The sequence below is a fragment of the Felis catus genome, chromosome C1 (genome assembly GCF_018350175.1).
Source record: "Felis catus isolate Fca126 chromosome C1, F.catus_Fca126_mat1.0, whole genome shotgun sequence".
NCBI classification, from domain to species: domain Eukaryota; kingdom Metazoa; phylum Chordata; class Mammalia; order Carnivora; family Felidae; genus Felis; species Felis catus.
In genome coordinates, this window is record NC_058375.1 from 174,162,972 (window position 1) to 174,187,090 (window position 24,119).

The window sequence follows — 24,119 nt, forward strand, 5'->3', positions numbered from 1 at the left end:
ACTATCATTTGAATTTTGATATTCATTATTTCAAAGTATTTTCACAATGCATGCAATCAGATAAACCCATAAATATCTTTTTAAAAAGAAAACTGGAATGATACAATTTACATATATTCTTTTAGAGCTTTTAAAAATGAGACAATACAAATGTATAAAAACACAGAACTACATAAACACTTTCTATAGTTGCACTATTGCTCAGTGCAGCTATAAATGTTTTTTAACTTATCCACCCCACTTGGATATTAGGTTAATTTTCCTGATATAAATTTTTCTTCCATGAAAATACATACATTTAACCTTGTTAGTCTCATATCTTTAAGATAAACTCCTGGAAGTGGAATTTTGGGGGCACAGGGTAAGTTGAGTTTAAAATCTATGTCTGTGCCATTATCATCAATATCTTTTTCTGAATCTATGCCTGAACAGATTCAAGAAAATCATAACAATTATATACCCATCAATATTATATGACAGAGCAGTGGATATTTCCCTTTTGACCTAATTAATTATTTTTTCAGCTCTGAAATAAAAAAAAATAATGTTTATTTATTTTGAGAGAGAGAGAGACAGACAGAGCATGTTGAGCAAGGGAGGGGCAGAGAGAGAGAGACATAGAATCTGAAGCAGGCTCCAGGTTCTGAGCTGTCCACACAGAGCTCAACAAGGGGTTTGAACCCACCACCCGTGAGGTCATGATCTGAGCCCAAGTGGGACACTGAATCAACTGAGCCACTCAGGTGTCCCATTGGTTCTGAAATTTTAAATGTTTGTGACATCTCATCTATCTTTGTTTACCTTTATGGTTTGTGCCTTGGTGTCATGCCTAGGAAAACCTCCCCTTGCCTGACTGAACTCTAAGTTTTCTATTTTCTTTGCATGAAGGAAAATATTTTACATGGCTTCTCTAACTTCTTAACAGTTTAGCAAATGTCCTAGAAACTTCTAGGCATAGATGGAAATTGTGCTTTCTTTTCTTGGGAGGCTAGCTGGGCAGATCTCCAGTTAGATTATTTGAGCTAAATGGATGTAATATTTATCTATATACTTATAAAATATTAAGCTGATAAGAATACTTCAATGAATAAGATATTTAAGTGGGGGTACATTATCTTAAGTGCTTTTCCCCACCCTCATCTCTATCCTTAATAGCCATTTTGGCTTTTGTGAGGCTGGAGGACAGGGAAGTTAAGGGTAGTTAGGGACAGAGAGTAAGAGGGAAAGAAGAGTAGCACTTGGAGTAAAACAAATATAGGAGAAAGGAAATGTTCAAGAAAAAAATTGGTTTCCTTAAAAAGATATCACATATTATAATATCATCTCAATTGCTGAATTTTACCAGTTTACTTTTTTATATACTATGGTTGTTCAGATAACTCATAATCATTCAATACCTTGACTTGAATCCATATTCTCTCTCTCTCTCAACCCTCCACTCCTCTCTTTCTTCTCTAATGCTGAATATGTGGATTTCTAAAACTTGTGACTAAATGCTTTTATTTCCTAGTGAACTGGAAAATTAATATGAGTTTAAGCTTCAAAGTTCTCTTTTGCAGAAAACAAATTAAAAAGTTTAGAAAAAATCAGTGTTTATATTTATTATCCTGACCAAGTAGAAAAGCCATAAAGCACATGACTTGTTCTAACAAGAAATAAAAATTACCCAAAATGTCTTACTTATAAAGACCTGAGTTGAAAGGTTAATATGTGTCATAATTAATGACACTTATTCAGAAAAGAATAATGTTAACAGCATGGCCCTTAAGCAAAATTTAGATCCTAGAAATTTTAAACAAAAAATTTAATGGCTACAGACCTGGATCTAAAAGGTTTTTTTCTTTCTTTTCCTTCCCTTCCTTTGGCAATGGTGTTTAGAGATAGCAACAAACATTTTCTCAGAAGAGGGACCCAAGTTCAAACTACCCAAACAAAACAAAACTTTAATTAGTGGATGAATGACATATAAAGGTAGTATTTATGTAGTATATATTATGTAGTACACATATGTGAAGATTTATCATAAATTCTCTTTTTCTTATTATGTGCTCAGTATTACAATCTGCAGGATGAACTGAGGTTATCAGAAATAATATTTTAAAATACATTTTCTTTCAAAAATGTCTTAGCAGGTAGCTAAGGATGTAATTCTGTTTATTAGTATTTTGTGAAATCACAGATGACAAGACATGATAACATTTTCCTGCATCATACTTAGAGCTATGTCATTTATAGGTTGATAATTAAGATATAAGAGAGAAGGCAGCCAAGCAATATTTACATCCTTAGGCACAAGATGGAGTCTAAAATATCATAAATAAGAAAGGATACGCTTACAATGAAATCTAATACTTAATGTTAAATGGATAGAGAGAAATGGTCCAAAAATAAATAACAAGGTCAGAATCCATACTTAAATGGTTGGTTAGGAAACAAAAGCAAGAAATTAAGTAGCAAACAGGGCTGAGTAGTCATTATCAATTAGGTTAAAGGCAGGATTAAAAGACAGGACAAAGGTAGCCTAAAATTTCTGAGGTCAGAAGAAATATGATGGCTTATGGGGTTTGTTAATGTATCAGACCATTAAGCCCTCTTAGTCTTTATCTTATCAGAGCCTAAATTTCAATGTACAACACCTTTGAGTGAAAGAACCAAGTCTATTCATCCTTATGATAAATAAGGCTGCCTGAAGGCAATGATGTGCTTTCCAGTTGGGTGAATGACTCAGCACTGGGTCAGTATTCTCAAGAGAGATGAGTTACATCAGATTGGAAAATTTCTCCTGTGTTTAGTTGTTTAACTTTATCACTCTCTCCATTTACCAACCTTTCCCCATCTGATGTGAAGTCATAGGTACTATCAGTGGAAGCTCTGCTCTAAGACAAAGTGCATGCTTTTACAATCAAAAGAAGTATTTAGATGTGCATCGCATACACATATGCTTTATTATGTCTTTGATATCATTTTAAATGTGCATGACCTCAGATTTCATTATGTCTACTAAGGGTTCATATCCTCTCCACACATAGATCAAACTTTCAAGTGAGTGTTTTGGAAGAGAAAGAGTTGAAGAAGTGAAATGGAGGAGAATTTTCTGTAGAGGAACTTTCTTCTTTATCACTATTAAGATAGAATGTTAACATAAAGTTCAGGGAAAATACAGTTTTTGGAAAATAAGAAAAAAATGTATAGACTTTTAATCTTAAAGCCATTTTTGGCACAAAGTGTAAAAATTTTTAAATTAAAAATTTTTTTTTAAATGCTTATTTATTTATTTTAGGAGAGAGAGAAAGAGAGAGAGCAAGCAGGGGAGGGGCAAAGAGAGAGGGAGAGAGAGAATCCCAAGCAGGCTCCACTCTTTTAGCACAGAGCCCTACTCAGGGTTTGATCTCACAAACTGTGGGATCATGACCTGAGCCCATAACAAGAGTCGAGATGCTTAACCAACTGAGTCACCTAGGCACCCCAAAATATTTAAAATTCTTATATATCAATTAATTATATTTGATAATCATAAATCAAATAGAAATAACTGATAGAAAATTTCATAGCCATTGCAAGATCACAGAGGAAATAAAAACTTGCTTAAAAGCACTGCGCTCTTTTGTTTCATTATTTTTTTTTTAATGTTTATTTATTTTTGAGAGAGAGACAGGGCATGAGTTAGGGAGGGGCAGAGAAAGAGGGAGACACAGAATCTGAAGCAGGCTCCAGGCTCTGAGCTATTCGACGCAGGGCTTGAACTCAGGAGCCCTGGGATCATGACCTGAGCTGAAGTCAGACCCTTAACTGACTAAGCCACCTAGGCACCCAAAAAAAGCACTGTGCTCTTAAAGATATAGGATTTCCAAGAAATTTAAAAAATTGTGTTAATAATCTCAAAAAAAATTAAGGACAAACTGAAAATAAATGTTTATTTTAATGTTGTCAAACCCTATACTATGGGTCCATGTTTTCTTTTCTTTTTGCCTTACTAGATTAAAATTTTTTGAGGGAAGGGCTCTGTCTTCTTCTTTAGCATGTATCCTCTGAATCAGCCCAATGCCTGGTTTGTAGTAGGTATGCAATAAATACATTTTAAATTAAAACATAAAGGAAAAAAATGCAAATTTTAGAAAAACATTAGAATTGGTAATAGCTTTCCATTCTAAATTGCAAAATCTGGATGAAAATACCCTTCATGATGAAGCCATTTTCTCACTGAATAGTATGCTAAATCTTTGATTTTGTTAAAGTTATTGTTAATTGATGAAAATTAATTATTTGAAAAAAGAAATCTATATTTATCAGATTTTCTCTTTGTTTGAGGGTATGGATTTCTCTGAACTTGTTTTCCATGTATTTCCTGAATTAATTACAATTAAATAGTAATAAAAAAGTCACCATTACTGAAAACGCAGTAAAAAGTTATATTTTAATAGGATGGTTGTGTAATTGTATTTCAGTGAGATAAAGTCTCAAAAGTGGTTTTTTAGATTAATGCCTTGGAAATGCTTCACAATTCCCTAGACTCCATGCATTGTGTTTAAGCAGTTCTTTTTTTTTTTTTTTTCAACATTTATTTATTTTTGGGACAGAGAGAGACAGAGCATGAACGGGGGAGGGGCAGAGAGAGAGGGAGACACAGAATCGGAAACAGGCTCCAGGCTCTGAGCCATCAGCCCAGAGCCTGACGTGGGGCTCGAACTCACAGACCGCGAGATCGTGACCTGGCTGAAGTCAGACGCTTAACCGACTGCGCCACCCAGGCGCCCCGTGTTTAAGCAGTTCTTAAATGTTTGAGATGACATAAAATAACTGGTCAATTTTTACATTAAAATATGTAAATATATATAAAAACATATATTTACATATTTATGTATAATATAAATGCATAATCTTCAGTTTGGTTGTTAATTCATTATAGCAACCAACACTGCAAATATTTTTTAATTTATCTAGAATCTAGATGATACGTCTAGAAAAGGAAAATCTCAGAAATCCTTTCTGTAAGTAATTATTAAGTAATAAAACATATTGCAATTTAAACATTTGATCAAATCTGTAAAAATACATTTCTTAAAATAATCCTTTAACTTTTTTCTAGTGCTTGTAAGAGGCAGTTAGTATTTTATTACCAACATGTGCCTTCGTAAAATCAGTTTAGATATTTATAGCAAGAGCCAAACATAGATTGCCTCAATCTTCTTATGACACATCTGCAGAAAGAAACACAAGGGAAACTATCAAGTGTATTAAGCATGACATGCAAGGCCATCAAAGACCCACCTGTTCTCTTATGCTGAGTGAAGTAGACACTGATCTTAGGTCATAAGTAGCTGGCACAGTGTGCTTTCCACAAAAGCCTGACGCGCAGACCTCTTTCTGGAGGTATAAGCATGTGTGAAGATGTCGTCATCTAATTGCTTTCCTTTGCATAATATAGATGATAGCCTTAAATAATGTGACCAATTTTCTACTATTAAGTTCAGCTCATTTGCTTTAATTTCTTTATTCATGGAATGGAAACTTGACATTCAAAATCTTTAGTTATTTGCTCAGGCTTATCCAATCAGGGGAGAAAAGAAATTATGTCAAATCCAGAAGAACTCGATTTAGGAGACATGAAAACTTACAATAAGAAAACAAGCAGTCGAGGCATTCTGTAATTGCTCATCATCTAGCTACAGGAGCTTCCTGCCCCGCACTGCGTTAGCAAAAGCATCTTCATCGGTGGCATAAAACTGCATAGAACTATACACACATGCACAAATACATGGAGATGAGTGCATGTAAAAAATGATGAAACTGAATAACATCTCTAGTCTAGTTAACAGCATCATACCAGTGTCGATTTCCTGGTCTTGATATTGTTCTACAGTTCTATAAAGGCACCATTGGGGGGAAGCTGGGTGGAGGTTACACGAGACTGTTTTTTTCAAGTTACTCTGAATGTGTAATTACTTCAAAATAAAAAAAAAAAAATTTAAGCCATCTAAAGAGGGAGAGACCCTGGGGTGCCTGGCTGGCACAGTCAGAAGAGCTTGGGACTTTCAGTCTCAGGGTTGTGAGTTTGAATCCCACACTAGGTGTAAAGATTACTTAAAAAAATAAAAAAAAAAGAAAAAAAAAATAAACAGGAGGGAGCCTATTTGATGACAATGGCCCTAAATCAAAAATCAGAAACACAGTAAGACCTTGAACAAGTCACTTTGCCTCAGGTTGATGTTTCATTCTTTGTAAAAATGTGGTGAATGGAGTAAAGGATTGGGGGGTACTTTTAGCTTATATTTGAGATTCTAATTTGAAAGGCAGAATTGGTGAAAATTTTGTGGTTCAGAAAACAATTTTTGAGCAAATCAAAAGTTTTCATAAAATAATTTTCTAAAGGTAAGACATATTTGAAACAAAATTACTATAAATATATAGTCACTCAGTGAATAATATTTTAGGAGCTTTTACCATAGTGGCTCTCTGTATAGATGAAAACATGTTCAAATAGCCTCATCAAGCTATGCTCCCCTTTGTAGTTTGCTAACATAGGTAGCCTGTTAAGGTTGTTGCCATATATTATTAAAATTACATGTGATAGGGGCGCCTGGGAGGCTCAGTCGGTTAAGCACCCGACTTCGGCTCAGGTCACGATCTCGCAGTGGGTTCGAGCCTCGCGTCGGGCTCTGTGCTGACTGCTCAGAGCCTGGAGCTTGTTTCAGATTCTGTGTCTCCCTCTCTCTCTGCCCCTCCCCCGTTCATGCTCTGTCTCTCTCTGTCTCAAAAATAAATAAACGTTAAAAAAAATTTTTTTAATTACATGTGATGGAAAAATTGATTAACCCAATTTTAGTCCATATATACATACAAGAGTTAAAAAATATGTATGGCTTCAAAAAACACTTTGCATGTTTTCAAAATTCAATGCTTTAAATGTTTAATTTTTAGGATAAAATTTTCCCATCATTTACTTTGAAAGTCAGTTTCAGAAAACACTCATAGCACTTTGTGAGTGTCAGCAACTTTATGTACATTGTGTCATTGAATGCTCACTACAAAATAGGAAATAGGTTTTATTATTCCCTGAGGAAATGGAGGCAAATAGTTTAAGTTTCGTGACTAAGATCTCAACAGCTGCTAAGTTTGGAGCTGAGAGACGACTTGTCTGACTTCAAATGTGGTGCTCTTTCCACTGTGCACTGTATCCCAGAGAACAAGGATAAGATCTGCTGTTTGAAGCATAACTTTAATGAATATTTCAGGTAGTTATCGTTTACTGTAAATATGTGTCCGTGGATACCATCTTAACCTAGGGGCAAACCATTGTGGCTTCTTTAAAAATAATTATTTCCAGTTTTTATTTAAATTCTAGTTAGTAACTTATATGGTAAAAATGATTTCAGGAGTAGAATTTAGTGATTCATCACTTACATATAACACCCAGTTGTAGCTTCTTTTCTTTTTAATGTTTATTTATTTATTTTGAAAGAAAGAGCATGAGCAAGCTGAGGGCCAGAGAGAGAGGGAGACACAGAATCTGAAGCAGGCTCCGTACTGTCAGCACAGAGCCTGATGTGAGGCTTGATCTCACAAGCTGTGAGGTCATGACCTGAATTGAAATGAAGAGTCAGTTGCTGAACCCACTGAACCACCCAGGCACCTCTGTTTTCTAACTTTTCATACCTCTTATAGACATAAGATCAAAGTTAAACTTCATGTGCCAGTTTTTAGATATTGAGTTTTAAATACTTAGGTTGATTTCATTTCCAGACACCAGTAAAGCATAGTGTTTAAGGGCATAGGCTTTGAAGACAATAGGCTTAGAATGAATTCCAGCCAACATTATCTAGTTGGGAAACTTGCTTCCTCATCTGTTATAAAAGGAATCATATCTACCTCAAGGAATCATACCTTACCTTGTAAGGACTGAAGTTAGATTATTTCACTTAAAGGGCTTTACATCCTGACTGGTTCATGCTACTTGCTAATAGCTATGGCTATTGTTTTTATAATTATACATGATAGTTAGATGAAAATGTGCTCCAGTGTATCTATGACACAGTTTTATCACAGACTTGAAACCAGAAAATCATATGAATACAATTTTTTTCCATTTTTTTTAATCTTCTAATTTGGCCAAATCTGTAAGTATCCAACTATGAAACATACAGTGGCTATACAACTATTATTAATGGGCTTTTATGTGAAAAATACCTGGTCTAGCGAAATTCCAACTTTAGGTGATACACAGCTCTCTGATTATTTAAGGGATCCTTTCATTGGCATAAGGCTGAATAACACTGCAAAAGGAGGGCTACATTTTTGCTTTACTGGCTTCCATGATAGCAGGCAGATGTCTCCTGTCCTTTAGTCTGCTTTAAGAGAGTCTCTATACCAGTCGGTGGGATTCTAGTACCATCAAACTAGCCAGAGAAAATTCATATAAGGATTTGGATAGACTCTGTTATGAAGACAGGGATGGCTCCCAAATCACACTGTGCTGGATTGAGTTTTTCAATGTTACATCTCAGGATTGTTACCTTTTTAAAATCCCACATTGCCATATAATTGGATGGATTCTACGTGGATAACACCTAGGAAATAAGTCATTTTCTACAACATCTCAAAGTCTTACATGGCAAAATGAGTGTAATCATGACAAAGTGTCTCATAGTAGCAAGATGCATGGAAAGGTCAATATTTTTGTGGTACCTTTTAAACAAGATACAAATTTCTATAAGTGACATCACCACTCAATGGAACTAAAGATAAAGTAACATTCAAAATCAACCTCCTCCTTCAGATTAAGTAATGAAGATAATGTGAATTAATAAAAGACTTTCATATAATCTTTCTATTCCAACAATTTCCTTCTTTCCAGCTTTCTGTCTCTGTCTCTATGTGTGTATGTGTGTATGTGTTTCAGCTAAAGGGTTTGAAATTATAAGTAGGACTCTCTATTGAGTGAAAAATTTAGAATGTTTGATGATAATTGTCACTAATGACAGAATGGAAAGTGAGCAAGGAGTTAAATTCTTCTCTCATCACATAAATAAGCATTTCTCACTACGGTTTTGAAGCTTAAATATGGCCATTACATAAGCAGACCAGAAGGAAATAATCAATATAAGACCATAAGCAATGTATATAGTGAAGGATTTTGAATCAAGAAATCTGGTTTCTTGGATAAGGAGAATAAGAATATGATGCTGTATGAACTTCTATGCATACCATAGGTTGTTTTTTTTTTTTTTTTTTTTTTGGTTCCATAGAGAATATGCATATAGATATGTTGGGGAGAAATCTCTAAAGTTTACTAAAGTTATATTAGTAAATGTTATCATAATAAAAGGAAAAATAACACTTTTGGCAAATTTTAGTTACAAAAGATTTTGAACACAGAAATTTACATATTGGATTTTAAATCTCCTGAGAATTATTAAAGAATTGTGATAGCACAATGTTACTAAAAAATAAACAAGTCATGTCATTTCACACCAAATTATGTATCAAAACATAGTAATATGTATTGTTAGGTTCTGAGAGTTAAGAGAGCTGTTAAATTGTAGCACATGGGGCTTCTGGGTGGTTCAGTTGGTTACACACCTGATTCTTGATTTCAGCTCAGATCATGATCTCATGGTGGTTAGATCGAGACTCAAGTCGGGCTTGTGTTGATAGTGCAGAAGAACCTGCTCGGGATTCTCTCTCTCCTTCTCTCTCTGCCCCCTACCCCCACCCCAAAATAAATAAACATTTTTTAAAAGTTTCAGAAAAAAGGCTACCAACATGAAAATTCCTGGAGAATATTTGCCTATTTTGGTATGTATAACAATGATGTACTTACGTCCCTTAAATATATCATGTCAAACCCATTTGGTAGTTAGATCTAAAAGAAAATAACATGCTTTCATCAAAGGTTTCTAAGAGTTTTTTAAACACCTGAATTGCTTGGCATTGCATTTTACCATTTATTTCTTTAAAAAAATAAATCTCAGTCTTGGGGACAAGAGTACTTTATCCCAAGCAGAAGCTTGACATTACTAGAGTTTAGTGATTCTTAGAACTTAGGGACAAAAAACTAATATTATAGTTTCTTCATATATTTAGAAAAATATTTCTATAGACATTATCCAAGCATGTAAATAAAAAGAAGAATAGGCTCTGTATTTCCTTAAAAAATTTTTTTTAACGTTTATTTATTTTTGAAACAGAGAGAGACAGAGCATGAACAGGGAGAGGCAGAGAGAGAGGGAGACACAGAATCCGAAACGGGCTCCAGGCTCTGAGCTGTCAGCACAGAGCCTGACGCGGGGCTTGAACCCACGGATCGAGAGATCGTGACCTGAGCCGAAGTCGGCCGCCCAACCGACTGAGCCACCCAGACGCCCCTGTATTTCTAGTTACCATTATCATTTAGAGCCATTTATGAAATCTCAGTGGTGGCAGGGAACTTTAGCAGGTTTACAAATTGAAACAAAAGTGATTAGAAAAATGTTAGATGAGAGGTATCTGGCTGGCTCAGTCGGTGGAGCAAGTGACTCTTGGCCTCAGGGTTGTGCATTCAGGACCCATATTGGGTGTAGAGATTACTTAAACATAAAATCTTAAAAAAAAAAGTAAAATGTTAGATGAGAACTTTGAGATATGGAAAACTAAGTAATTTCACATAAATATGGCTGCTTCAACTACTTACTTTATTCCAACCAAGAGCTTGAATAGCTAACATAGAACTGTGGCTATCAAATTTTATTGACATTGGAAGGGGAAAAAACTAATATATGCCTTAAAAATGGCTCCAAAATCATTTTTGATTTTCTGGTGAAGAAGATTAGGTATAGTGTTACTTTAGCAAAAATTTCATTCCCTCTTCCCTCCTTTCAGACACTCTCTATTTTACTTATTTTTCCATGTTAATTATTGTCTTTCTTCTTATCTAGAATGTAAGCTCCAAGCCTAGGAATTTTTATGTTTGGTTAGTTGGTACATTCCCAATATCTTGAAGATTTCTGACACACTGTAATCATTTAATAAATATCTATTAACTATTTGAACTGCAGTAATTCTTTTGTTGATGTTTAGTTATTAAAACCTGTAAACTGAATTACTTTCAATGCATCACCACATATGTGGGCTAATGAAACAATAGTCAACAATATATTTAGAAGGGTGAATTATTACTAAAAATGTAGAGTCTTCTTGTCTGGTCTTTTCCCATAGCCCGTGCTCACCTTTTCCACAGAGGAGCCCCTAATTATTTTTCCTTCACTGATTTCTTTCTTTCTTTTTTTTTTTTTTAATTAACATTTATTTATTTTTAAGAGAAGAGACAGACAGAACATGAGTAGGAGAGGGGCAGAGACAGAGGGAGAGATAGGATTTGGCCAGGCTCTGAGCTGTCAGCACAGAGCCAGACATGGGGCTCAAACCCACCCACTGTGAGATCATGACCTGAGCTGAATTCAGACACTTAATGTACTGAGCCACTCAGGTGCCCCCACTGATTTATTTCTTTCCAAACATAATCTCCCTCTGCTATTCATCTATCTTCTCCCCAGACCTATTTTCTCTCCCATTTGAACCAAACTTTACCCAGGGAGGTGGTAAATGTCCTAAGAGGGAAGTTCCAGGAGTTACCTTCCTTGACTCCTGGTTTTCCTTAAAAATGCTAGTGTATAAGTTGAAAATTCAATAAAAAAGTTTCACATTTATGGAGGATTCAAAATGGTGTAGGAATATTATTATGTTGATTTAATTTTTGTATACCTTTATGTGGACACAGACCATTTCATTCTTTTTTTTAAACAAAATTGCTTCAATCTCAAATCTACTCTCCTGTTCTTTCAAACACTAGATGTCTCTCTAGTGCCAGTCTCACTTTGCTACTTCTACGTGTTAGTTCAGCCTAGAGTACACTGGATTCCACAGCAAGGAGACATTTATTTACCCAGTATTGGCCCTGAAGAGACAGGGGCATTTTCTATAATGTGTATCCTTTCAGATTCCATATGTTCATGTGGCAAAATTTTAGTCATGGCCCTCTCTGATTTACAGATCTGACTGATAATATTATTTTATACTTGCATAGCAGTAGAAAGTTTAAAAACCCTCTCACATGTACTATTTTATTCTTCATAGCAGTTTTGTAAGCCAGGTATTATTATTATCTTTATTTTTACAGTTGGAGACACAGGCCCCAAATGTTACAGAACATTGATAAGTTGACATAGCAACTAGTCACTGACCCCATGTTCACTCACTGATTCTCTGATTCCAAATCCACTTGCTTTTTCCTCTCCATAAAACTGCCTTTGCCTGGATGAGCACTTTTAGAGGATTCTTTGTTATATATATGGATCAAGTACATTACAGCTTTGAACACACACAGCATAACCTAGGGCATCTTTAAGGCAGATGCTAGTTGTTTCCCTTCTGGTAATATAAAGGTGTTATAGTTTACTACATTTAATTCTTTCATAAAAGTCTACTAGAAAAGCAAATGTGTTTTAATTAACACTTCTAAACTGGTTTATATGTTCAAATAATATCTAGGGGTGAGACTGCCCCCCACCCCCACCCCTTTAGTCTGAACCTTGGGTAACCCGGTCTGTGATAAGCTTTAAAGAGGTATACGTGTGAGACTGCATTCCTCTGTGTACTTCACTTGCTGCCAGGAGAAACATTTAATTTCCTGATGGGAGAACATTATCTTTAAAGGAAGAGTCCCATTCTTTCTATTGTTACTCTGAGGTTCTCTGGATGATTTCAATCTCAAGAAAGTACAAATAAAGACTCCCTTAGATTCTGCTTAAATAAATATATATAGGAAATGTTCCTTTTCATTAGTTTGTGTATTTTACATGATAATAAATCAGTACTTTTTTGATATGTTAGTAACACCCATGGGCATTTTTGCAACTGTGTCTTAGTGAAGTTATTGCTACATTACTTTTCCCAAAAAGCACATTGAAATATAGGAAAATGTGAAATTTACTGTAACATCTGACTAGCAGTTATATATTCTTTGCAATTAGAGCTTCAAAACTTACATATAAAACCCCTAATTTTGAAATCTTGTGTAAGGAATGCACAGAAATCTATTACTTACTGAAATTTTAGGCCCTCAGCACTTAGTGAAACTTCCAATTTTTCTTCTTTAATATAAGAGTAAATAATTGCTCTTGAATTAGAAAAGGGAAGATGTGATCATTTTATTATATAGGATAGGTATTTTAAATAAAAGCTATACATCTTCATGAAGAATTCTGACTTTTATGTTTTAGTTTTATGTACAAATTATTTTTGCTACCAGTCAAGAATTTAATGATACCTATTTCTACAGCATTCTTGGGGGGTTTGTTTATTTTTCAGGTTTTCCAATTTTCAGGATGATCTATATTCATATAGCTCTTTTTATAAAATGGATTTAGTTCTCCATTTCCCAGCTTTGCTTGACAGTCAAGAGTATCATCTTTGAAGACAGATCTGTGTTTGAATCTCCATTTATTGCTCATGTGATCATGGAGAATTTACATAACCTATTTATGGCTCTATCTCATCATCTATTAAGTCTTGATAGAAATACCCAGAGTATTTTGGGTTGGAGATTGACTAGAAGCAAGACTGGTTGGAAGGATGAGGTATAGTAATGTTAAGCTAAGAGACTAGAATACGGTGAGTATTATTGGGCCAATGAATGGCCCAACGATTGTCATTTATGGCACTTCTCTCAAAAAAAAAAAAAAACATGTCTATTCTCACAACTGGTTGAGCTCTTCTCCCAGCATTACATGTTGTTGCTTATTAGTCCACTAATAAAGATTATTTAAAATGCCTCTTCAGAAGTGCCTGGGTGGCTCAGCTGGTTAACCATCAGACTCTTGATCTGTGCTCAGGTCATGATGTCACGGTTCATGAGATCGAGCCCTGCATCAGGCTCTGCACTGACAGCACAGAGCCTGTTGGGCATTCCCTCTTTCCCTCTCTTTCTGCCTCTCTCTCTCAAAAATAAAAAAGTAAAAGTAAAATAAAATAATAAAATAAAATGCCTCTTCAGAGAACATCAAAATGAAGCAATGATAAGTGCATTATTAATATGCACCTATAATCTCCTTAGGAGAATATATAACAAGATTTTTATAAAAAATCCTTGATCATCCTTGGAACACTTTACTTTTAGGAACCTATAAAACATAGCTTCATTTTTTAAAAAAAGATACACATACGTCGTAAGTGAAGAATTTCATCAGCTTTACTCCAAGCATAGCTGAATTGGCATTTTCACACCCATTAGTCATTCAGAGGCAGTGCTTTTCTTTAAAAGAAGAATCTGTTAGAAAAGAGATGGTTAGTACAACACCATGATGTGTTGGTCTTTAAGCTAGCACTCAAAATAATTGATTGAATAGTAAAAGATACAGAGAACAAAAGGAAGGAAAATAAATATTAACTCAGCAGGGTTAAAGATGAAAAAAGGAAACAAGAATAAAGAGTTTAAGACTAGGATGGACAAATAGAATCGATTGTTCTACTAATGTTTATAGTGGCAGCCAATTCAGTAGCAGAAGCTTATCCTTCCTTCTTATACGCAGTGGTTTAGTAGTGAGGCGAACATAGAGAAGGACATTCTTTCTAAGTCCCCAAATAACTCCTATGAAACAAAAAGCTGGTATCAACAATCATTTTACTTTTCACTACAATATTTTTGTGTATTATAATTAAAACCATAGTTTACTAAGAATATAATTATCTAAAACTTAAAAACATGAGGTTTTATCTAAAAAAAGGAAGGATAAGTAAGTTTGACTGCATAATACTTTAGTTTTAGAGCTTCTGCATTGTGAAATATTTTGAACTCAGAAATGGAATGTCAGAAATGGGCTTTAATAAAAATAATTACTTTTTATTTTAGAAGTATGATTTAAATATTTTATTAAAAATGACAGTAAAGTTTATGGATCATATAATCTTTTTCTTTGAATTATTTATAAATTTGTGATATAAAAACAATCATTTTCAGCAATTTGGAAATGTTCTACTTAAAAAATCCTCATTCTCCTTTTACTTCTTTTTCCACCTTGTCTTGTCTTCCTGACTCAAAGTTTAAATGGAACTGAAACACGTGACATTAGTTGATTTGGGATACTTTATAACTAACTTTCCCCTCTGGAAATGTGGGTTCAAGTGCATTTTAAGTCACAAGTGGAATGAGTCAGATGACCCCAATTTGTTCTTCTGTGACTTTCCGTGTTGATTTCAGAATGACTCTTGCCAAACTCTATTTGGGAGGAGTCCAGTGATGAAATAACAGGAGTTGAAACCTGCTTGTGTAGAACATAGCTTTAGCTACTATTGATATATTCTCATTTTCTTTAGTTAAGAAATTCAGTGAAAGTTAGCAAGAGAGCAGGGACCCAATCTTGGAGACAACCCTACTAGAAACTAGTTATAAGTTTGCGTGTGTGTGTGTGTGTGTGTGTGTACATGCAAATGTGTATTTATAAGATTACAAGTAATATTTTAATTTTTCTTACTAACAAAGCTCATTTCACCCCAAAATGTGATTTTCCATCCTAGATATGTGATTTAAGAAGATGGTTACAGAACCTGGGGTGCCTGGGTGACTCAGTTAGTGAAGTGTCCAACTCTTGATTTTGGCTCAGGTCATGATCTTTCAGTTTGTGGGATTGAGCCTCATGTCAGTGCAGAGCCTGCTTGGGGTTCTCTATCTCTCTCAAAATAAATAAATAAACTTTAAAAAAAGAAAGAAGATTGGTTATGGAACCTGAGTTAGTCAGTCTGGGTTGCTATAGCAAAGTACCATAGACTAGGGGTGGCTTATACATAATAGAAATTTATTTCTCACAGTTTTGGAGGCTGGAAGTCCAAGATCAGGATGCCAAGGTAGTTTGGTGAGAACCTTCTTCCAAGTCACAACTTCTCATTGTATCCTCACATGATGGAAGGGATGAGGGATCTCTGTTTGCATTTCTTTTATAAGAGCACTAATTTGATTCATGAGGGCTCCACCCTCATAACCTAAGTACCTCCCAAAGGCACCATCTCTCTCCTTTTTAAAAATTTTTTTTAATCTTTATTTATTTTTGAGAGACAGAATGCGAGCAGGGAGGAACAGAGAGAGAGGGAGACACAGAATCTGAAGCAGGCTACAGCCTCTGAGCTGTCAGCACAGAGCCCGACGTGGGGCTCGAACTCAGGAACTGCAAGGTCATGACCTGAGCCGAAGTCAGACGCTTAACCAACTCAGCCACCAGGTGCCCCCAAAGGGCCCAGCTCTTAATACCATCACATTGGCATACCATCACATTGGCATTAGGATTTGCCACATATGAACTTTGGAGGAACATAAACATTCAGACCACAGCAGAGACTAAAATTTGGAAGTGTCTCAACAGTGTCATTGCTTTCAGATCACTAATAAAAAGTTAAATACAGGTATATGAATTTATTTAAATACATTGATTTTACCCTATATAAAAAGGATATAGGGCTTTAACAGATAAAAGCTATACTTTAATGTTGGACATTTTGATCTGAACTACATAGAAATGATGGACAAATATAAACTGTTTTTTTCAATATGTGATTAACTCAAAGAAAATAATTATTCAAATGGCAGAAATGAGAGGAAAATTTTAAGCCAGCGCAATAAGGAACAGCTGAAGTCATAGTTGTCTATGTGGCAATGGGGCTGAAATAGTATATATGGACCTTAAAGACTGAAGGTTTGGAATTTTAGCATCTAAATGGAGATTTGGAGGTAGGGCTTCAACGAAGACAGAACCTGTTAAGGTCTACTCTATCTATGAAACAGAGATTACCCAAACTTTGCCACTAGTCTAAGGAAGTAGTAAGGAGTAGTGTTATTAAAAATTAGGGTTAAGAAGAAAAACAAAGTTATGGTAGAGAAACTGAGAACCCAATCCAAACCAGACTTGGACATTAACATCCTATATGGGACACAACCCTAAATTAAGAAATTACCTGGGACCTCAGCAGAAACAAAAATAAAAACTTTCAATTCTATCCCTTTCTAAAATGTTATTTAGGTTTTATTGGTTTTGTAGAGAAGCAACAACTCATTGGGATGTTAACATTTTATTTTTTAATAATTTCTTGTCATTGGCTTCTGAAGATCCAGACTGACAGCCTTCCAGTTTCTACAGTTGCAACCATACAAATGGGTGCTATTTTTATGGAACACATTAATTGGTTCTTCAGAGAGTCCTGTGAGTGTCTTTCCTTTGTGTTGTCTCTGATGTAGAAATCTGGCTTCGGTTCTTAGTCCTTGCTTTCCTTTTTAGCTCTAGTTATAATCCGTGTACTGATAAGACAGCTAAGGGCTTTAGAAAATTCTGAGAAACTAACTCACTCCCTGCGAAGCCAAATGGTGGAAGTGCTGGCTGCTTCACTAACATTTTTTTCTTTTAGCATGATTTTTCCTGGTCCCTGTTTCCATATCACAAAAACATCAGGCTCTCTCCGGCCAAATGAATAGCTTGGGTAAGTTTAGATGAGAGATACTCATGATTAACTGACTTACAGGAAAATAAGTAGTTTGGATAACCCCAATTTGTTTTAGTAATTCTGTTTCTCCCTTTCCTGGCTTCAGGGAGGAAAAACATCACATTTCTTCTACACGGAGGGGTATGTGAGGAGAAATAAAAACTTTCTTCATGAATTGTGTATCCCACAAAAATTCACATTCCATTTTCCTAAACCTCCTCTTATATTGAATGAAAAGTGGGGGTTGGAGTATTCGTTTTGCAGAAAAATTGCCTTTGAACAATCCTTTCATGCGTGGGTGACATCAATAGCTGGAAAACCAGTGTTTTTAGACTCGAGGCGCTTTGTTAGGGCTTTTGCCTCAACTGTAAGGCTTAGAATCCATATCTGGTATCCAGAACCAAATAATAGCTTGTTATAGAAGAGTAGGGACAAAATAAAAACGTAGAAGAGTAGGGACAAAATAAAAACGTACTGAGAAAACTTAGGACTGAGGATCATTACTCAGACCCACTAAAGGGAACATCAAATGATGCACTTTAATTTTTTTTAATGTTTTTATTTATTTTTGAGAGAGAGAGCGTGAGTGGGGAAGGAGCACAGAGAGAGGGAGACACAGAATCTGAAGCAGGCTCCAGGCTCTGAGCTGTCAGCACAGACTCAGGGCTCGAACTTATTAGCTGTAAGATCATGACCTCAGTCGAAGTTGGATGCTTAACCGACTGAGCCACTCAGGCACCCCTCAAATGATGCACTTTACAAAGAACAGGGAACAAAGAACAGGATGCAAGAATCAAAGAAAGTGATTAACATGTGGATGAGCATGTTTGTAAAAAACTGATTAATCTATAGATGAATCTAAGTAAGCAATGAATGCTAAAAACAATAATAAAAATAATCATGATGATTAATTTTGAGTGCCTTAAAAACAGGGCTCAAAGTGCATGGAAAATCAAATAAATCATTGGAGCTCAAGCTTTTTCAGATCCTTTGATTTTCTGGAGGAGTTAGTAATACTGACTAAATTTTTATCTGCTGGGTCAAGATTGCATGTTGATTAAGGATAAACACTGTATGTAGAGCAATAGAGTGTAAAACAATAACAAATCAATAAAAGTTTCTGCTGTCCAATAAGGGAAGGAGGAAGAATATAAGCAAATAAATATCACGAGAAATAAAATAAAAAAATAAGCTACTAAAGTAAGTTAAAATGAAGCAGTAATAATAAATGCTAAACTACCAGCTAAACTTAAATAAATTTAGATTTAAGTCTAAATTTACTTCTTAAAAGATAGGTAGTTTCAAATTAGATTTTTTATAAATATTTTTTTCAATGTTTATTTATTTTTGGGACAGAGAGAGACAGAGCATGAACGGGGGAGGGGCAGAGAGAGAGGGAGACACAGAATCGGAAACAGGCTCCAGGCTCTGAGCCATCAGCCCAGAGCCTGACGCGGGGCTCGAACTCATGGACCGCGAGATCGTGACCTGGCTGAAGTCGGACGCTTAACCGACTGCGCCACCCAGGCGCCCCTCAAATTAGATTTTTAAAATTCTGGGTTGATGGAAATACACTTACATATGATGATACAGAAAATACCGAAATGGAAAAACAGATACAAGCAAAGCAAAGATGAACCCAACTAAATTTGTTTTTGCAATATTAATAAAAGGCAAAATAAACTTTGAACCAAAAAAGGACTTAGGTGAAAGAACACCATAATTCACTAGAAAGATACATCACTGAATGTATATATACTGGAAAACCTGTGTGAAAAGTGCATAGAGCAAATGTTAATAATATTAAAGTTGAAATTGATAATTATCCATTGTATTGGGAGATTTTGATACAACTTTTCTGGAAAATGACAGATTTTGCATATATCAAAAATTAGGATGCATCTAAAGCACTACCTTCAACAAATAGGGAGACAAATTATTTCCAAACACCTATCGAATATTTTAAAAATATGTTAAAAATTTACATACAGGACAATTTGCTCTTTTTGGTATAGGGTTCTATGCATTTGACACATGCATACTGTAGTATAAACACCACCATAATAAAGATACAGAACAGTTCTATCACTCTATCACTCCAGAAGAAATAACCTCATACAACACTTTGTAGTCAAACACTTCCCCTGGTATTAATGTCTGACAACCACTGACTGGTCTTGTAACTCTGTAATTTTGCCTTTTCTGGACAGTAACATATATGGAATTATACAGAATATAGCCTTTGGAGAAAAATATCTTTCTTTTAGTATAATGCATTTGAGATTCATCAATTTCTCCCATGTATCAGTAGTTCAATCCTTTTTATTGCAGAGTGCTGTTTCATTATATGGAGGTAGCACAATTTATTTATCTATTCTCCTGTTCAATGACATTTATGTGTTTTCGGTTTCTGGTGATACTAACAGAATTGTTTTAAAATTACTGTAGTATTTGTATGAATGTAGTTTTCATTTTACTTGGGCAAATGCCAGTGTGTGATATTGCTAGGTAATTGTTGTGGTAAGTGTATGTTCAACTTTTAGGAGTTATTTTCTAGAGTGGCTGTGCCTTTTGCATTCCCACCAGCTATATGTGAGAGTTCCTGTTGCTTTGTGTTCTTGTTAGTACTTGGTATTGTCAAGTTTTGTAGAAAAAGGCATGCTAGTACATGTGTATGGGTATCTCATTGTGATTTTTATTTTTTCTCTTTTTAAAAAATTTTTTTAATCTTTGTTTATTTTTGAGAGAGAGAGAAGAGAGAGAGAAAGAAAGAGAGAGAGAGAGAGATGAGAGAGAGAGAAACAGAGAGAAAGGGAGACACAGAATTCAAAGTAGGCTCCAGGCTCTGACCCGTCAGCACAGAGCCCGACGTGGGGCTTGAAGTCACGAACCGCGAGTTCATGACCTTAGCTGAAGTTGGACACTTAACCACCTGAGCTACCCAGGCACCCCATGATTTTTATTTTCATGTTATCTTTTGTACATACTTCAAGATTAAAATTGTGTCATAATCCATTCAGGTTGCTATAACAAAATGCTAGCTATATTTTATAAACAAGATAAATTTATTTCTCACAATTCTGGAGCCTGGAAGTCCAAGATCATGGTGTTTGTAGGTTTTATATGGTGAAGGCTCAATTCCTGGTTATAAGAGGTACCTTCCTGCTGTGCCCTCATGTGGTGGAACGGGCTAGGGATTCTGTGAAATGCTTTTACAGTGCGCTAATCACATTCATGAGGGTCCCATCATTATGACCTAATCACTTCCCCGAGACTTCCATTTACTAACATGTAATTATCTTTGGGAGTTAAGATTCAACATAAGCATTCTGGAAGCACACAAATATCCAGACCATATCACTGAGGATTTTTTTACATTTATGTTCATCGAGACAGTGTTTTTTTAAATTTTCTTTTTCTTTTAATATCTCTGGCTGTTTTTGAAATCAAGGGAATGCTGACTTCATAAATAGAGTTGGGAAGTGCTCCTGCCCTCTCTCCAGCCGTTCCATTTTCTGCAAGATTTTCTGTAGAATTGGTATTATTTCTTTGTTGAATACTTGGTAGAATTCACCAGTAAAACCATCTGGTGCTAGATTTTTCTTTTTTGGAAGATTTTAAACTACAAATCCAACTTCCTTATAGGGGCAGATATAGGCTATTTACTATGGAGCAGGTTTTGGTAATTTGTATTTTTGAAGGAAGTGATCCATTTCATTTAAGTTGTCAAAATCATGGGCATAGATTTTTGTAGTATACTTTCATTATCGTTTAATATCTATGGAGTCTGTAGAAGTATCATCTTTTACATTCTTTATATTGTTAATTTGTGTTTTCATTCAGTTCAAAATATTTTCCAAGTTTTCTTGAGATTTCTTCTATAACTCATGGGTTATTCAATTTTCACACACTTTTTCTGTTACTGATGTTTAGAGAACATAATTTGTTTAATTTGAACTCTTCCAAGTTTGTTAATGTTTGTTTTATGATCTATCTTGGTGAATGTTTTATGTTGTACTTGAAAAGAATGTATATTCTGTTATTGGGTGGAATGTTCTACACATGTCAATTAGGTAAAGTTGGTTGATAGTGTTATTCAGGTTTTCTACGCCCTTGATGATTTTGTCTCCTTGCTCTGTCATATGTATTAACATGTATATACACTTAAACTTTCCCAGAAAATGTTATAAATTTTACTTTCAAAAGTAGTATAATTTAATGAGCTGAGAAAAGAAAAATAGTAAATTATATTTATTCAGATATGTATCATTGCTCTTGCTTTCCTTTTCATTCCCAAAGTTAAAAGTTTCCCCTCTGGTATAATTTCTCTTTTTTATTTGAACTTGGACTGTTTGAGATTTACTGAAATTCTTAAATTTTTTTTCTGTCAATTTTTTTTTCATCAAACATGCAGAATTTTTTTTTCAGTCACTATGTCTTCAAATATTTTTCTGCAGCAACCTCTACCTCCCTACTTCATATACTCCAAATAATAGATCTTTTGATATTACTATCGTATTATCCTCAGGCACAACAGATTCTAGTCATTTTTGTTTTCAATCTTTTTCTCCCTAGTATTTAGAATGAATAACTTTTATTAACTTATCTTTAAGTAATCTTACTATTTGTATCGGGCTAAACAAACCAACCAATGGAAAGGAATAAAAATCCCAGCGAAAGATTTATGCATATTTAAGAACTCAAGTGGCGGCAGACTAATTAGTTGTGAAAGAGCAAAGTTTTTAATACATGGTGCTAAGTAAAATTAATTCTTTGTTAAAGGAATTCTCAATTTGTACCACATTAAAAATAAAGTCCAAGTGAACTGAAGACCCAAATGTGAGAAAAAATTCTTTCAAACTTTTGGAAGGAAATATACCTTACTTTTAAACAAAAACATAATAAGCACAAAATGAAATCATCTATAATCTTGTTTAAAATGCAAGGTTCTGTACTGTAAGATATCCTGAAAAAATTTAATAGAAAGTAATAATCTTGAGAGAAACAGTTTATAACACATATAAACAGAAAAACTGGTATTTTAGTATAGTAAAAATGTCTCAAAATGAGTAAGACAAATTACCCAGTTGAAAAGTGGACAAATAGGGGCACCTGGGTGGCTCAGTCAGTTGAGCGTCTGACTTCGGCTCAGGTCATGATCTTGTGGTTTGTGAGTTTGGGCCCCACGTCGGGCTCTGTACTGACAGCTCTTGCTGTCATCCGGAGCCTACTTCAGATTCTGTGTGTTCCTCTCTCTCTGCCCCTCCCCTGCTCATGCTCTGTCTCTCTCTGTCTCAAAAATAAATAAAACATTAAAAAAAATTTTTTAAAGAAAAGTGGACAAATAATATGACTGAAATGCCTATGGAAGAAGAAGCTAGAATGGCAGAAATGGAGAAAAGATCTTAAATCTGAACAGTGGAGGGAGAATTCTCATCGGTTTGAAAATGAAATATTGCTTCACATTTAGCTTTGGCAGACCCCTGACAACTGAGACCTCTGACAATACCTAGCTTTTGGAGGAGTGGGAAAACAAATTCTAATACCCTGCTGGCTGGCAGTAATGTAAATTGATCAAGCACTTTGAAAAAAATACTTAGATAGTCAAGCAAAATAGACTACAAGTGTAACGCATTTTCCAGAAATTCCACTGCTAGGAGTATGCTCTAGAGAAACACTTGTATATGCCCATGAGAAGACATGTACAAGACTATTTCTTGCATCACTATTGATAAAAGAAAAAAATTAAGAAACCATCTAAATATTTATTGATAAAGAAGTGATTAGCTAAATTACAGTATTTTTAATATAGAATACTACCTAGCAGTCAAAATAAATGAAGCACATCTACATGTGTTAACTTTGGTACATTTTGAAAGCACAAAGGTAAATTAAAAATTAGGTTGTAAATATATATCATACAAAATTTAAATAATGTAAACTGTTACCTATAAGTTTGATGGTGCTATACATATATGGGAAAAGTAATAAAAACAAAAATAGGAAGGTTACACAATCTATAATATATTAGTTTTCTCTGAAAAGGGAAGGAGGCAGGTAGGAGGGTCCAAGGAGTGATTCAGGCTATAGGACTGAGTAAGGTGTTAAGAGACTTTCTCTGCATCTGTCATTTTTCATTTCTTTCCAAAAGTTTCTGAAACAGTAAAAAATTTAACATTTATAAAATTTGGGTGTTGGCTATGAACCGATTCCTAAATCTCTGAGATAATTCATTAAAAGGGGAGAAATGTAAAAGTCAATGAACAAAAAAACCATAGCCACTTTCTATGTATTCTGTGCTGAGTGATGAATAGCTCTATTAACGATAGCATTAACCAGCAAAGAGTTTCACATTTCTGCTGACTTTACAAGTGAACCTGGGCTGAACCTCACAGAGGGAATGTATAAACTAGAGAGGTCAAAACCAAGAGGGACGCTGCCGCTATTACTAATTATTAAAAAGAAAAGAAAAGAACCTGGAAGATTGCTCACACTAACTCATATAACTATGAACCTGTTACAGAAATTAGGCACATCGTGCTATTATTTTTTATACTTACTTTTCTCCTCTGGGAAAGAAGGAAAGTTTTTGCAAAATATATTTATGTAAGAAAAATGTTGTT

General features: G+C 34.8%; 1 long non-coding RNA gene across 2 annotated transcripts in view; it reads right to left on the reverse strand.

The window, feature by feature from the left end:
* Window positions 1-24,119, reverse strand: part of LOC123379206 — a 120,080-nt gene that overhangs the window by 91,756 nt on the left and 4,205 nt on the right. Inside the window, exon 3 of one of the 2 annotated variants that reach the window (XR_006583412.1) lies at window positions 22,732-23,650. The exons of the other annotated variant lie outside the window; for it this stretch is intronic. This is a non-coding gene — a long non-coding RNA (uncharacterized LOC123379206). Of the gene's footprint in view, window positions 1-22,731; window positions 23,651-24,119 lie in introns of those variants that run through there. 2 annotated transcript variants of the gene reach the window in all.